The 15,352-nt window shown below is 38.2% G+C and overlaps 1 non-coding gene across 1 annotated transcript; it reads left to right on the top strand.

Moving 5' to 3' along the window:
* Positions 1 to 14,681: 14,681 nt before the first annotated feature.
* Positions 14,682 to 14,816, top strand: LOC142435371 (small nucleolar RNA SNORA15). The gene has a single exon (XR_012781438.1). It is a non-coding gene; the product is annotated as a small nucleolar RNA SNORA15 (small nucleolar RNA).
* The last annotated feature ends 536 nt before the right edge of the window (positions 14,817 to 15,352 follow it).

Raw genomic sequence — 15,352 nt, 5'->3', positions numbered from 1 at the left:
CACTGAATCTGCCCATGGGTGTCACTAATCCCTTACCAGATCCAGCTGGATGGGGTCCGCCACCCCTTTCAACACCCAAGATATGAGACTCGCAGTGTCCACTGATTTCCCCAGGCTGCTGTCTAATTGTGGTCATAATCCCAGGCTCTCCGAGAGTCTCTGAGAACTAGCCGCAAGGTCTCACATTGGATTTTCCCTCTCTTCTCTACACCAAACTCTTGCATCAGGCTTTGCATCCTCACTCCCCAGTCACAGAGTGACTACATCAGCAATCCTATTTCCCTCTCTCCCATCTCTGCCTGCCCGCATGGGTAACAATAGATATTAGCCACTATATTCAGCAATTGAGGAGCTCCTGGGATATTTATCCATGACATGATGATGTAAGAAAGCAGGGAGTGACACAGGAGTATAGCTGGAGGAGAATTCATTTCCAATCGACCCCCAAACACTTGGCTAATCTAATCCCCCTTCCCAGGGGACAGCACAGCAAAGTCCTGATACAAGGGCACGCCACAAGCCCATTACAAAAACAAATTTTTAAATGCTTACAATTCCAGGCTGTGTTCCTTCATATCTTTGAAAGTAAGCCCCCAGAAACCTGGTCCTAGTCTATTAGCATCATCTTAGTATACCAAGAAAGGTAGAACTCTCATCCCCAGAGAATAGCCTAGCATTTTAATACAACGAAATAGGAAAAGCCAGGAGATGAGAGCCACAGCTCAAGCCAAAAACTGGTGCTACCAGTTCAGGGTTACAAACAGGGTCTTTTAAAGACTGTAAATTGTGGCCAAACGCTCCAAACCAGACCCGTGTTCATGCTGCAGAACAACTCCTCCAACAGAAAAAGAAATAATAAAAAAAACAGGACAGAGTTAAACGAATTGGAAAATAAGAGGACAACACAAAAGATTCAGTGTAGCAAAAAGTTGGCTCTTTGAAAGGATTGGCAGAATGGAAAGGCTGCTGGCAAACCTACCCAAGGAAAGGAAGGAGCAAACCTCCATAGCAAGGATGAGGGATGAAACTGGGAAAATCACAATGGACCCCAACAGGATTAAAAGGATAATCACAAAGTACGGTGAAAGTCTGTATTCTACAGAATTTAACAATGTGGAAGACATAGGTAAATATCTGGAAAACCATATCTCCCTAGATTATCTCAGATAGAGGACAAGAAACTCAATAGACCTATAGAAATGATGAAATAGATATGGTTATGAAGAGATTACCAACAAAAAAAAATCTCCCAGAGCAGACAGCTTCATTGGGAAAGAATGGAAAACCCAGAAATAAAACCATCAGCATATATACAATTGATCTTCGACAAGGGCCCAAAAAGCATCAAGTGGGAGGTGGATGCCCTCTTTAACAAGTGGTGCTGGAAACAATGGATATCCACATGTAGAAAAATGAAACAAGACCCTTGCCCTCGTCCCATGCCCAAGAACAAACTCAATGTGGAACACAGACCTAGAAGTACACCCCAAACTATCACGACCATTAATGAAGGAATCAGGACAAACCCAAGCATCTTGGTACAGAGAATACATAGGATAAATGTAATGGGGAAGGATACATACACAGGTGAAGCTGAAATCGACAAGTGGGATATACGAAGGATAAAACACCTGTGTGTTGAAAGAATTCACCAAGAGAGTAGCAAGAGAACCCACAGGGTGGGGAAGGAATTTTAGCAATGACATAACAGACAAAGGGCTTATTACTAAAATCTACAATTCCCACTCAGCCTGCAAAAAGAAGAAAACAGTTAACCCCCTGAGGAAGTGGTCAAAAGACTTGAACAGGAGTTTCCTTAAGGAGGAGAACCAAATGGCCAATACATATATGAGAAAATGCTCCTGATCATTAGCCATGAGAGAAATGCAAATTAAAACAACAGAGAAATACCAGCTAACACCCTTGAAGATAGCCCAAATCAGAAAATCAGAGAGCAACAAATGTTGGAGGGATGCGGCGCGATTGGAACTTCCCTCCACTGTTAGTGGTTGTGTAGATACTTATAACCACTGTGGAAAGCCATCTGGCAATATTTAAAGCAAATGGAAATTGAGTTACCTTACGATCCAGCAAATCCCTCTACTGGGCAGATACCCAGAATAACTAAGAAATAGACCTCAACCAATCATCCGCACTCCAATGTTTATTGCAGCACAATTCACAGTCACAAAGAATTGGAAACAACCTAAATTTTCATTGATAGATAAGTGGATTAGAAAACTCTGGCACATGCACACAATGGAATACTAGGCATCACTATAAAGCACTGATGATCACATGAAACACATCATCTCATGGGAAGAGTTGGAGGGCATTATGCTAAGCGAAGTTTGCCAATCACAAAAGGACAAGTGCAACATGAGTTCACTGAGGTAAGTAAAATCCACCCACTGGTAGGGCAGGGTACAGACCAAACCCAAAATGTACATGTGGGTGGAGGAGAAAGAAAAGAGATTCAAAAAGAAGGATGATTGTATTTGGGGAGCAGGGCACTAATCTACACAGGGGGAAGGTATTTTTTTATGGAGGGTATTATTTATGTCTCCAGAGAAATGGGAGTGTGAGTGCAGACTCCACCATAGCACGCCAAACCCTGAGGACAAAGTAACCATCTGTAGTAACTCATGAACATAGAGGTCTACAGGACTGGCCCCAATCAGAGCCAATCTGACACACACCACCACCAGCACCACCACCACCACCACCACCACCACCACCTAGAAGTATGGGCTAAAGAGGCACAACAGTAAACCTACAAGTTGGGGAGAGGGGGCAGCCTGCCACGCCTCACTCTTATTCTGGGTCTCTTTATAATGAAATTGGTGATTAATTTTTTCCATCTCTGTAAAAATGGTGCTGAGATCTGGAATGGGATTGCATTATATTTAAATATTACATTGCTTAGTTTGCTAGTGTTTGTTCAATATTTTAAGTGTTACATTTTGGGCTGCAAACCGCATGATTGGCAATTCAAAATCACCAGCAGCTCCTTGGGAGAAAGACTGGACTTTGGACTGCCATAAACAGTTACAGTCTCAGAAACCCACAGGGGGGTGGGGATCATATGAGTCAGCATTGACTGGAAAGCAGTGGGTTTGTTTCTTTTTTGCTTCAAAGGATCAACTTTTTATACATTGATGTAGATTTTTTTGGTCTATGAAGGGTCATTTATCTCTGCTCTAATCTTTATTTTTTCCTTTCTTCTGGTGGTCAAAGGCTTGTTATGTTGCTCTAGGTTTAATTGTTGAAAATTAAGATAACAGCTCTTTCATTCTTTTATGATGCATGTGTTTATTATCATTAAGTGCTCTAAACTTGCTGCTTTTTCTGTGCCTCGATTTTGATATGTTATATATTCAATCTTATTTTTTAGAAGTGATATTAAATGTTATTCTTTAATTCTCCAATAGTTACTAATTTTTAAGTAGAGTGCTAATTTTTAAGTAGAGCATTGTTCAATTTCAATGTATTTTACCTTTCCCTTGATCTTCCCATTTTTGTTTCCAATTTTATATCATTGTGATATGAAAAGATGGTTCGTAGTATTTTGTTGTGTTTAAGTTTTTTAAGGCTTGCTCTGTGGCCTAACATATGCTCTATTCTGGAGAATGTTCCATGTGTGCTGGAAGAGTTTAATTTTTCTGTTGTTTGTTGGGATGTCCTATATATATCTAAGAGCTAAAATTGATTGTGTTACTTAGTTCCTGTGTTTCTTTGTTCAGTTTCTATTTGGTTTTTCTGCCCTTCCTGAGGAGTGGTATATTGAAGTCTCCTACTAATATTGTAGTGTTGTCTATTTCAGTCTTCAAATTTATAAACTTTGATTAGTTTATTTCAAAAGTCTTTCAATGGGTATATAACTATTACAGTTATGCAATCTTACTCAATTGTCCTTTTACTCATTGTACATTATTGTTCTTTGTATCTCATGGTGGACTTTGCCTTGGAGCCTATTTTATCTTAGGTTAATATTTCCACTCTCATTGTTTTCTTATTACTTTTAGTTTGATATTTTGTACACATGCTTTGATTTTTCAGTCTGTTTTTATGTAAGATGCATTTCTTGTAAGCAGTATAGTGATTGACTCTGTTTTCTCTTCCATTCTACCACTCTTATTCTCTTGACTGTTGAATTTTTCTATTTACATTGTCTCATTACTGATAGGCATACAATTATCGTCATTTAGTTTTGTGTTTGGGTGCGTTTGTTTTTGTTGGTTTTATTTGTTCCTCGAAATTCTCTATGCTGAGTTCATTTTGTTTGTGGAATTTCTTGCCAATATTTTTCAGTTATTATATTACTATTTACGAGGTCTTTGTGATTTCTCTTTATTATGTTAATGAGTTTTTCTATATTCTTTGATGTTATCTTGTTATTTATGATTTTCTTCCCAAGTTTAAAACAGTCTATACTCTATTGAAATCTATTTCATTTCCTCTCCATTCAAATGTTTTTTATATCTCATTATTCTTTCCATTTAATTTTTAAGTACCTTTCTTATGGATTGATATCTCTATCTCTTTATTTCCAGTGTTGTCCATTTGTTTTACTGTGATTAATACAAAAATTATATTGACTTCTGGATAGTTTTGTCTTATTTATTAATCTCAGCTTCATTTCTGCTGTTGTTTATTTTCTGTTCAAACAACTCCCCATGCATTTTTCTTTTGTAAGATTGGTGTTGTGTTTAAAAATTCCTTTGATTTCTCCTTGTCTTGAAATGCTCATATACCTCTCTCATATTTGAGGGAGTGTTTTAATAGATATAAGATTATTTTTTGTTTTCAGTATTATATATGCCATTCTATTGTCTTCTTGACTGCATAATTTCAACTGAAAAATCAGAGCTTAGTCTTAAAAGCTTTCCCTTTGTAGGTTTTTTTTTTTCAGTTTCCCTCAGGGCTTTGATATGTTGTGTTGATTTTTTTTTCTTTTTTTTTTGGCATCTATCCTGCTTGAGAAACTTATAGTTTCTTGTGTAGTTATTTTTCTTCTTTAATGTTGTTTGGGAAATTTTCATCCAGCACTTTTTAGACCATTGTTCTCTGTGCTTTTTCCGCCTTCCCTTTTCTGGGATTTCTATGAGGCTTAAATTATTCCTCCAGGTAATATCCCACACAGTCTTAAATGATCTTTAGATATTTTTGTTCATTCTCTAGATAATTCTTCTCATAATTTAGCATAAAATGAATTAATTTTAAGATCACAAATTTTTCCCTCCATTACTTCAATTCTAATGCTGTTATTTCAATGTATTATCTATGTCTAATATCTTAGTATTAATCTTTTGGATTTCTATTAGCGATTTCTTTATAATTTCTAATTTTTCATTTATTTTGTTAGGATGCTTATTTTTCTGAATTCTTCTACAGTTATTTTAAATTGTTTTCTGTAGCTTTAGAAGTATCTTTCTCGATACATTGAAAATACCTAAAAAATCACTCTTCTGAATTCCTTTTGTGATAGTTCCAATGCCTTATCTTTCTCAGAAAGCTCTTTTGATTTTATGTATTGGTCACTTGTTTACACCATTAAATTTTCTTTTTTTGTATGAGTTCTAATTGTCTATTATTTCTAAGACAGTGTGTGTGTGCATGTGCATGTGCGCGCACGTGTGTGTGTGTTTGTTTGTTGGTCAGGGGGATTCAGCAGTGGTTACAGGTCTTGTCCTTAAGTGTAGCATTTGGAGGTGGTGGGGTGGTTAGGTTGTATGGGGGAGCTGTCAGTTTTCTCTAGTGAGAAGAGCAATAATGAAACATTTTTAAAATGTAAATATTGACCTGAAATAGTAAATATCAAACAGAAAAGCCACCAAATATTGAAAAATATAAAATAATAATAATACATAAATACATAGAAAATAAATATCTTTAAAGAAAATCTAGGTAGCAGTTGGGTGTTTTGGATAGCCTCCACCATGGACCTTGTAAATGTTTGGGTTTTTCCCCTCTAGTGATGCTCTGTCAGTTTAAAAATAGCTTTATGCTGACATATTTAGTCACAGGGCCTTTGAACCCACAAATGTGTGGATTTAGGAAGTCTTTCAGTATGCAAAAATATCTATATATAACATTTATCACATATTTGCCCAAAGGGATTTATAGCCTTTTACTGGACTGACTAGGTCTTGGGAAAATAATATGATCTCACTTTTTAAGACAAAGGCACTGACCTATTGCTAATCGCAGGAAATGAAGAACGTGACTGTGGCCTGCAAGTCAAAATAAGGATGTCTCAAGGCTACTGCATAAATAGAGTTTGAGCTGAGATCTATTGCATAGCGGACTTAGTGGACCTGAGAATATATCATGTATGATTTCTCATGTTCACAAATGCACAAGTGGAATAGATATACTCAGGAACTAGCAGAACTCTCACATTTGTTCCCTGACATGTAGAATTCAGGATATTACCTAGAAAAAAATCTGGAAGTGATTATAACTGGCTCTCTCTGTAACCTAATAAATCAAGTAAGCCAACCGAAGAAACGAAAAGCAAACAGCACATACCTGGAAAGTTTGAAGAAATTATACCTTCTGAATTTTGAAAGAACATGCTTGAAATATTGGTGACAGAAGAGCTTAATGAAAAAGGATATATGGATGGATATTTTCAAAAATGAGCATATCAACATGTGAAGACATTTGTGTCTCATGTAAATAATCAGCAAATAGTGGACACATCAGAGACGTAGTCAAATAGAATGACAGGCTTCAGGCTGTGTGGATATCATTCTGCCTCTTTCCACAACCACTCAGATCATAGGCTTATTAGCTTAGTGGCCATGATTGCAGGGATGAAGGTCATATAAGGGCCCAGTAAAATGATTTGATACAAAGCTATCCTGGCTTTGACCACTATTGAAGGCTCAATTACATAGCAATGGAGACCAATTGAATTCTTTATTCAACATTTTCTGGGAAGGTTGATTTCTTTTTTTTAACCATTCAATAATGTCTTTTATTACATATGGGGGTCCCCCCGGTATTCCCTTAATCTCTCCATACACAGGCAAATTTAAGGGTACTGTTGCATACGGTTGATTTCTTTAGACCGCTTTCATTATAACAGGAAAGTTTTTATTTTTACTGGAATGAACACCCATTCTGAATATAGACTTTATTTCTCTTTACATAATGATCTTCTATAGATTTAGGAAATGTCTTATCCATTGACATGACACTCCACACAACATTGCATCAATTAAAAGAATCCACTTAACATTTAACAGAAAATCATGTAATGCAATGAGTTAATGTTCAAGGAATTCACTGGTCTTTATATTTACTGTTACTCATCACCCTGAAGGAGCTATGTTGATACAATGGTGAAATGGACTTTGAAGAATCAGTACCAGTGCCACCTATGATTTACATCTTGAAGGAAAGACCTTGATGGATCAAGAAGCAATGCTTGTTCTCCAGGAGGTTATCAAAGTTCTATATCAGCATACAACATATAGTGCAGTTTACCTTATGGCTCATACTCATTGATCTAAAAATTGAGTAGTCAAGGAAGTAGCACTACTTACTATTGCCACTAACATGTCCATGTGTAAATATTCATATTCTTCATATCCATTCTCTACCTATCTGAAAGTCTTAGTTCCAAAGGGGGGATAATTTCACCAAGACACATAGCAATGCTTTCATTGAAATGAAACTACAGACTGTGTCTTGACTGCTTTGTTTTTCCCATGATTTTGACTCACTAATAAGGGAGGTATTGCATTGATTATGGTGATTCATCATGATTACTAAGGGGAAAGTTGTATTAGAAAAGGACTATGGCAGTGAGTTTCAGTTTCAACACACTGGAGGTAATGAATAATATATCTGGAATTCAGCAGATCCCCTAGGTTGTTTCTTTATATTACCATGTTCTATAATTATTATCAATGGAAAATTACAACTACCAATTTCTCAGAATCTTCAAAAAGGAAATGTTTCAGTAATATTTACCTATCGTGCCAAGGGCCATGGCACACTGAGGTTACTGCTGAGGGCAGCAGAAACGTGGGATGGGTAAGAATGAAAGTAATTTTACATGTCAGCTACTTACCATTTAAAAATAAAATGCCTTAATGTTGTCCTCTCTGGAAAGCGGTTACTGCTTTTTTAGTTGTACTCAGTGTGCTATCTTAATTTATGTTCTCTATTGTTTCTAATAGCCATTGATTACTACACAGCACTCACAAACAAAATTCATGATTAAGTGGTTTATTAAGGAAGTTCAACAAGTTTTAATAACTGTGTGAAATGCCCAGGATTGAGTTGTCACAAAATTCTTTCAGGTATACTAATAAATGCCCAAACTCAGAGACATTTAGCTCAAACTCCATGGGTCAGCAAACTCAGCCCCCTGACTTAAGTGCCTAGATGTGCCTTACTGTGCAAGCCAGAATCTTGAAAAAATGCTTTTAAATTTACTTCCTGTGGGTTGGGAGGTTTATTAATTTGTTCTATGTGCTGCTCCTGGTTCTTCTGCTGCTCCTCCAAGAGGCTCATTGTGCACGGATGTCAAGATGTACTCCTGCCTTAGCTCTTGCTGGAAATCAGATACCTCCTCTGACTTCTCAAAGGGCTTATTTTACATACAGAAGAATGGCACTCCAGGGAATACCGTTCAAAATTAGTTAGGTGAATCATATCAGTATCTTCTCCCCACCTTAATACCAGAACAAGGCAGAAAAAGATTATTAGGTGAGATTTAAAGACAATGGGTAGAAGAGCCATGTTAAATAATTCACTGTCCCTGCAATCAGAATAGTTGTATAATTAGATAGAATTATGATTATGCAATCACTATTTATTTTGGAAATTAAACGTGGTTCAAGGAGTTGTGTATGAATTAAAAGTAAATAAGTTGTGAGCTAGGATGGTTAATTTTGTGTATCAAATGACGCAGCTATAGGACCAGTTTGATTAAACACCTTTCCACTTCCTTTTATGAAGCAATTATCAGTGATTAAATCAGTTGATATTGTTAGTTACAACTCATAGCGACTTTATGTGCAACCGAATCAAGCACTGACCAGTTCTGTGTGAGCCTCACAATTATTCTTTTGTTTGAACCTATCAATGCAGCCACTGTATCAATAAATCTTGCTAAAATCTTCCTTTGTTTCATTGTCCTTCCACTTTACCAAGAATGTTCTTTCTCCAGCAACTAATATTTCCTATCAAAATGTCCAACATACATGAAAAAAAGTCTCGCCATCCTTGCGTCTAAGGAGTGTTCTGGTCCTACTCCACCCAAGACAGATTTCTTGTTTGTTTGCTTTGTCAGTCCATGGCACTTTAAAGATCGTTCACCAGTACCATAATTCAAATGCATAGATTCTGTTTTCAGTCTTCTTTACTCAAATTACAGCTCTAATATGCATTAGAAGCAATTTAAAATACCATAGCTTAAGTCAGGCACACCTTAGTCCTCAAAGCGACATACTTGGGACAGGTGAATGGTGAGCAGTAAAAGAAGATGAACTGGTTGACATGTGGGTCACACGGGCTCAAGTGTCTAGTGTAATCAGCATCCATCCTCAGGGATGGTTCTAGAAGACACATCCATGATTGATCAAGGACGGGGCATGTGCTCAGGAAATTGGCATATTTTCTGAGAGATGTTAACCGAAGGGGCAACAAGGTTTTATAGTATGTCACTGGAGCATTGGTTGACCTACCTAAGCACCTGCCTGTGAGCCATGGGGGCCATACTGCTGTATTTATGAAACCTGCGGGGCAGGCTTGTCACGTGATGAATTGAGTCCACCCAGAGATGGTTACATCGCTCACACCAGGCTGAGAAGCAAGCTCCAATTGAATGACAGGGAGTCAGAGTCCTGGGGAATTCTGAACGCAGCCCCTGCTATCCCTCCTTGTACCAACAGAGCCCCTGAATTTCCCCAGAACATTGGACACACCTGTGTGTTTGGCTGTTGTCTCCCCCATTGGCATGGTAAGCCCAGGGCCCAGCAGAGCATACTGGACTGTTAGAAAAATTAATGCCCAGAAAGAAGAATGCAGCTTGAGAATTCATGCCTCTGCAGAAATAGTGCTCCAGGTATAACCTCCACACGGCATTCCATGCATCTTCACCCTACTAGCCTCCCCCTTCCACCCACCCTTGTTCATACCCACTCTGCCAGTTGCACAGCTTCTGCCTGCCTTTCTCAGGAGCCCACCTGCATTTCCCCATCTCGTCCCAGCCACCACTGCAGGAGAGGAGATCTGTGGGAAAACTGGCCCAAAGGCTCCTCTTCCTTCAAAGGTTGGTGGGGGGAGGTGGTATACAGCAAATGGCCAGCAAATGGGCGGCCAGGGCTAACAGGTGTATGTGGGGTGTGGGGGGGACTCAGAGGGAGGCAGACATGTGGTGAAACACCAAAGTGGGAGAGGTTTGGAAGGGTGGGTGAACAGGGCCTGGTCCAGGAATCTTTCCACTTTTCATAACTGACATTTTCATTAATATTAAAATGCAATCTTGATGAGAACTAGAATATCTGAATACCTTTCCCAGGGGTTAAAAATCACCATTTGATCTTTGTTTCATCTTAATATATTGTGCTTTCCATTCAGGCAAAGGCATTTCTAACTGAAAAAACAATGAGGGCAGTAAATTTCTTTGCTCTAAAGTTTTAGCTGCTGCTAACAGGGATACTCCTTCTTCCTTGAGTATTATTTTTATGATATACCTTTTCTTTTTTTTTGCCCTAATCATTTTCTTTTTTTTTCCTTTTGATACATCTTTTCTATCTTTTTACTTCCAATATATTTATAAGAAGAATGTAGCATCAGGATTGGAGAAAGTTTGTTAATAAGCCTTTCTCCAATCCTGATGCCACATTCTTCTAATAAATGCCACCTTTTCGGATTACTTGCTGACCATACAGATTTAGAGGAGGAAACCCTGACACACGCCTTCCTGATTTTAAACAATGCAGTACTGTTAAGTTCCACATGAGCACAAGGTTGTGTTTTGATATTCCCATTCTCCTCAAGGTTATTGTGTTAGGTTGGGTAGACGACAGAAACAGATCCAGAGATACTCAAATATGTATAGGAGAGAGATTTATTTAAAAGAGTAATTGTTTATTAAGAAAACATCCCAACCCAGTCCAGATCAAGTCTATATGTCGGATATTAGCCCATAAGTCCTATACTAACTAGCATATAGATCCATTTTCAGACTTACACAGTACATGCAATGATTCAAAATGCAGGAAGATCACAGGTAGGAGCGTGAAAAGTCTGTGGATCCAAAGGCAGTGGAAGCATCATAGGGCTGGCACAAGTCTCTGCCCCATGGTTCATTCAGGTCTCAGTGTTGCTCCATATGGCTTGTCAACAGGAAGATGAATCAGAGACAGTGTGTGGCCCACTTCATGGGAGAAAGGGAGGAAGTTCCCAGAATCCTCATGAGAAGTTCATGCCCACATGAGTCATAATCAGGCTATGACCTCACTGACAAGCTAGACTCCACCCCTAAGCTTATTTATCAAGTTGATGTGAAATTATATAACCATCATGGTTATCCATCATTCCTTATAATCCACACAGTTAAATTCCTTAGCATAATCAACAAAACACAAGTAAACATCATCTTCCTAGTATTATCTGCTTTCATTCAAGATCCATCTGACCTCAGCAGTGATATCCCATGTTATATATTTCCTCTTGAATCTGACTTAATCTCTGGCAGATCTTTAGTAAAAGTTTACTTGCATGTGATAATCACGATACTGTTGGTACATTCTATTGAGTCATGAGTACAAATGTGGATGTCTTCCAGTCAGTTGGCTAAGTAACTATCTTTCAAATTTCCTGGCCTAGAACAGTGAGTGCTTTGAATGCTTCATCTGTTTGTAAAACATTTTAATTGGTGTTCCATCAATTCCCGCTGCCTTCAATTTGGCTAATGCTTTCAGGGCAGCTTGAACTTCTTCCTCCAGTACTACTGTTACTTTATCATGCTACCACTTAAAGTGGTGGAGTGCTGACCAGTTCTTTTTGGTGCAGTAATTTTTGTACTCTTTCCATCTCTTTGGATGCTTCTTACATTATTCAATATTTTGTCCATCTAATCTTGCAATATTGCAACTTGAGGCTTGAATATTTTGAGTTCTTTCACTTTTACATATGCTGAATGTGTTCTTCATTTTTGGTTTTCTAGCTCTAAGTATTTGCCCACCCAATTATAATACGTTACTTCATCTTCTTGAGCTGCTTCTTTGAAATTTTACATTAAAATCTTTTCTGCATCATTTCTTCCATTTACAGTCGCTACTCTATAATTAAGATCCATTTTCTGGGTCTCTTCTGAGAGTCATTTTGATCTTTTATTTCTTTCTTGTGTTTTTAATTATCTTTGCTTCTTCATGTAAAATGTTGTTAATGTCATCCCTGTTCATTGCATTACATCTATTCCCGAGATAGTCTTGAACCTCAGGTTGGACAGACATAAGGAAGGTCATATTTTGATTCTAGTGGATTTGTATTAATTTTCTTCAGCTTTACCTTGAACATTCATATGAGCAGTATATGATCTGTTCCACAATCAGCCCATTGCCTGGTTTTAGCTCCTAATATTGAACCTCTCCATCATATCATTACTCAGATATAATCAATTTGATTTCTGTGATTTTTTTTGGAGAACTGTAAATGTGTCCTTGCTGTTTGCATTGTTGAAAGGAGGTATTTGAGGTGAAGAAAATGTTTTTGGTGTTACAAAATTCAATTATGCGATCTCCAGTTTCATTTCTATCACCAAAGTCATATTTTACAACTCCTGTTCTTCCTTCTTTGTTGGCAATTTTGCTTTCCTATGGTAAGTAATCATCAATTAATCTTGGTTGCATGTTTGTCCAATTTCAGACTGAAAAACTTGCTAAAATTCTTCAACTTCTTCATCACTAGGTTGGTGTTTGATGTGTAAATTTGATTAATAGATGTATTGATTGCATTTATTTCAATGCAGATAGATAAAATCCTATCATAGGCAGCTTTTTACTTCAAGAGAGTACTAGAGAGGTCCATTTTGAAGATTAATACATTGTCATTCTTTTGATTGTGTAATTCTCAACAGACAACCATACAATTTTCAGATTCAAAATGGCCAATACAAGTCCATTTCAGCTTTCTAATGCCTATGTCAATTGTTATCATTTTCACTTCATTTTGACTTCTATTTTTCCTAGATTTGTAAGACATACATTTCAAGTTCTCATTATGAATTTCTTTGCAACCGTTTCTTCATATTGTGTGTCAAGCCTCATCATCAAATGAAGGTTTCAAAGGCTTTACTCCCACCCATGTCATTGTAGTCGAATCTGATTTGAGGAACAGTCTTTCTGCTGTCAGATTTTGAGTATCTTCTGACCTGAGGGGCTCATATTCTGACACTATCTGTGACAATGTTTAGCTGTGGTTATGATACTGAAAAATTATATGGGAAAGTATAGAATGATTCCAGAAGAATAAAAAGAAGATGGAAGCATTGGGGAATTGGAAGAAAGATGGCTGCCAGATAAAAAGCATGGGAAGATCTCCTCAATAACCAGAGAAGGTCCACTAGCAGGGATATCCTGCACTTCCTGAGAGTGAGAATTTCAATACAAAGTAAGTAGACCCAAATTTCCTAAAGTGGGAGAGTAGCAGTGCCTACTGAGAGACTCCCCTTTAACATAGGCCACTGGCATGAGTTGCGTCTGTGAACTCAACCCTGTTGAGCACTGATGATTTTTGATGTTCCTTGGGGCAATCCAACCAGTCAAAGCTCCCTGTCCTCTATGACATAATTCTGCATGCAGACACAATCAGTACTCAAGCTGATCTTGTCATTGTTTAAATGTTTATGATCCTTTCGCTTTCCTCTTTCTTCCCTGATTTGTTCTCTGTTACTAGTCACTACCCTTGCTCTTTATGCCCCAGGAAGTACACATGCTAATGAAATAAAGCAGTCAGATAACAAGAAAATAAGGAAATAGAGAGAGCTATAGAACTTCCTTCCCAACCCTGGCAGACCTAATGGCAGATTGAAAAATTTAATTTAACCCCCAACTTAGTGTGCACTCCACACACCTGGCCTTCATGTTTTCCACACACCTGAATTATCCTTCAGTAATGGGTACCCTTAGGAGAGCAATATCTGAGGCATATGTGCACGCCTGTACTCCTGCACTGAGCCCACTCTTTTGACAAGGATACAAACTGGTGAACTTCCTGTCTGAGCATTCCTCCAACCTTCTGGCAATGTATACACACTCACATCTATCAGCAAACTAAAATCAATAACTTCTAAGGCTCAAGTAAAACCTGAGGATACTGACTGAAATATTAGATAAACTGAGCACCTCGCCAGCTGCCTGTAGACCCCATCCCCAGTGATCACCATAAGTAGACCAACCCATGTCATCTACAACAACAGCATGCCCTCTGAGGAGGCTCTTTCTCTCCCCACCTGTCCTCCAGGTAGGCCACCTAGGTCCGTGCCAGGTACAGCATTCTCTTTCCCATCCCCACTTTGTGAATATTATCTGAAGAGAGTGAATCCCACTCCCTATAAACTGATCCACCTGAGGTCTATTCATTAAAAAAATTGGCACAATCAGTAAATATTTAGGTCTTTCAGCACTCAGACAGTTATAGAACCATCCCTGAATGCATGGCTGAATACAGTGTTTTTTTATCCTAATCTACACAGCCAGACACCATGCCACAGTATCGTTTCCCTTTAACATACTTCCAGTGTGCTGTGTCTTCTACATGGTATATCATCTGTAAAGGTGAACGCGCGCACACACACACACACACACACACACACACACACACAAAGAACCATCCTTGAGCCTAAAACTCGTCCCCTGCTCTGCCATCCTAAACCAAAAGTGTAAAACCACTCTCTCCTAGGTGCTGCTTCAAATTGCAAAACATCTCTGCCCATAGCCTTCATTTCCCCCAGGACAAAATTTAGATCCCAGCTATTTCCTTGTTGTTGTAGCTTGTTGTTTCTTTTTTCATCTTCTCCTTCTTTAAAACAAATTATTTTAATACTCTTATAATCCCGTCTAAATCAGTATTTTCCCATCTATTGGTCTTCTTAAAAATATTTTTCTTCACCATATTTCAATTCCCAAGTTAGCCATACCTCCATCTCTCAACTAACATCTCATGTATATCATTCTACACCATCTCAGTGGTTCAGAGCTATAACCTGCCACCTGGGACCACTCAGGTGACATTCCAATAAAAGTTTCACAGACCTACTACCCCATTCCTTCTCAGAATTCCCCCTTTCTTTGAGGGTTTGAACCCCACCACATTCACACCCACT

This window comes from Tenrec ecaudatus, chromosome X (assembly GCF_050624435.1).
Source record: "Tenrec ecaudatus isolate mTenEca1 chromosome X, mTenEca1.hap1, whole genome shotgun sequence".
NCBI classification, from domain to species: Eukaryota; Metazoa; Chordata; class Mammalia; order Afrosoricida; family Tenrecidae; genus Tenrec; species Tenrec ecaudatus.
This window is presented reverse-complemented; position numbering and strand designations above follow the sequence as displayed.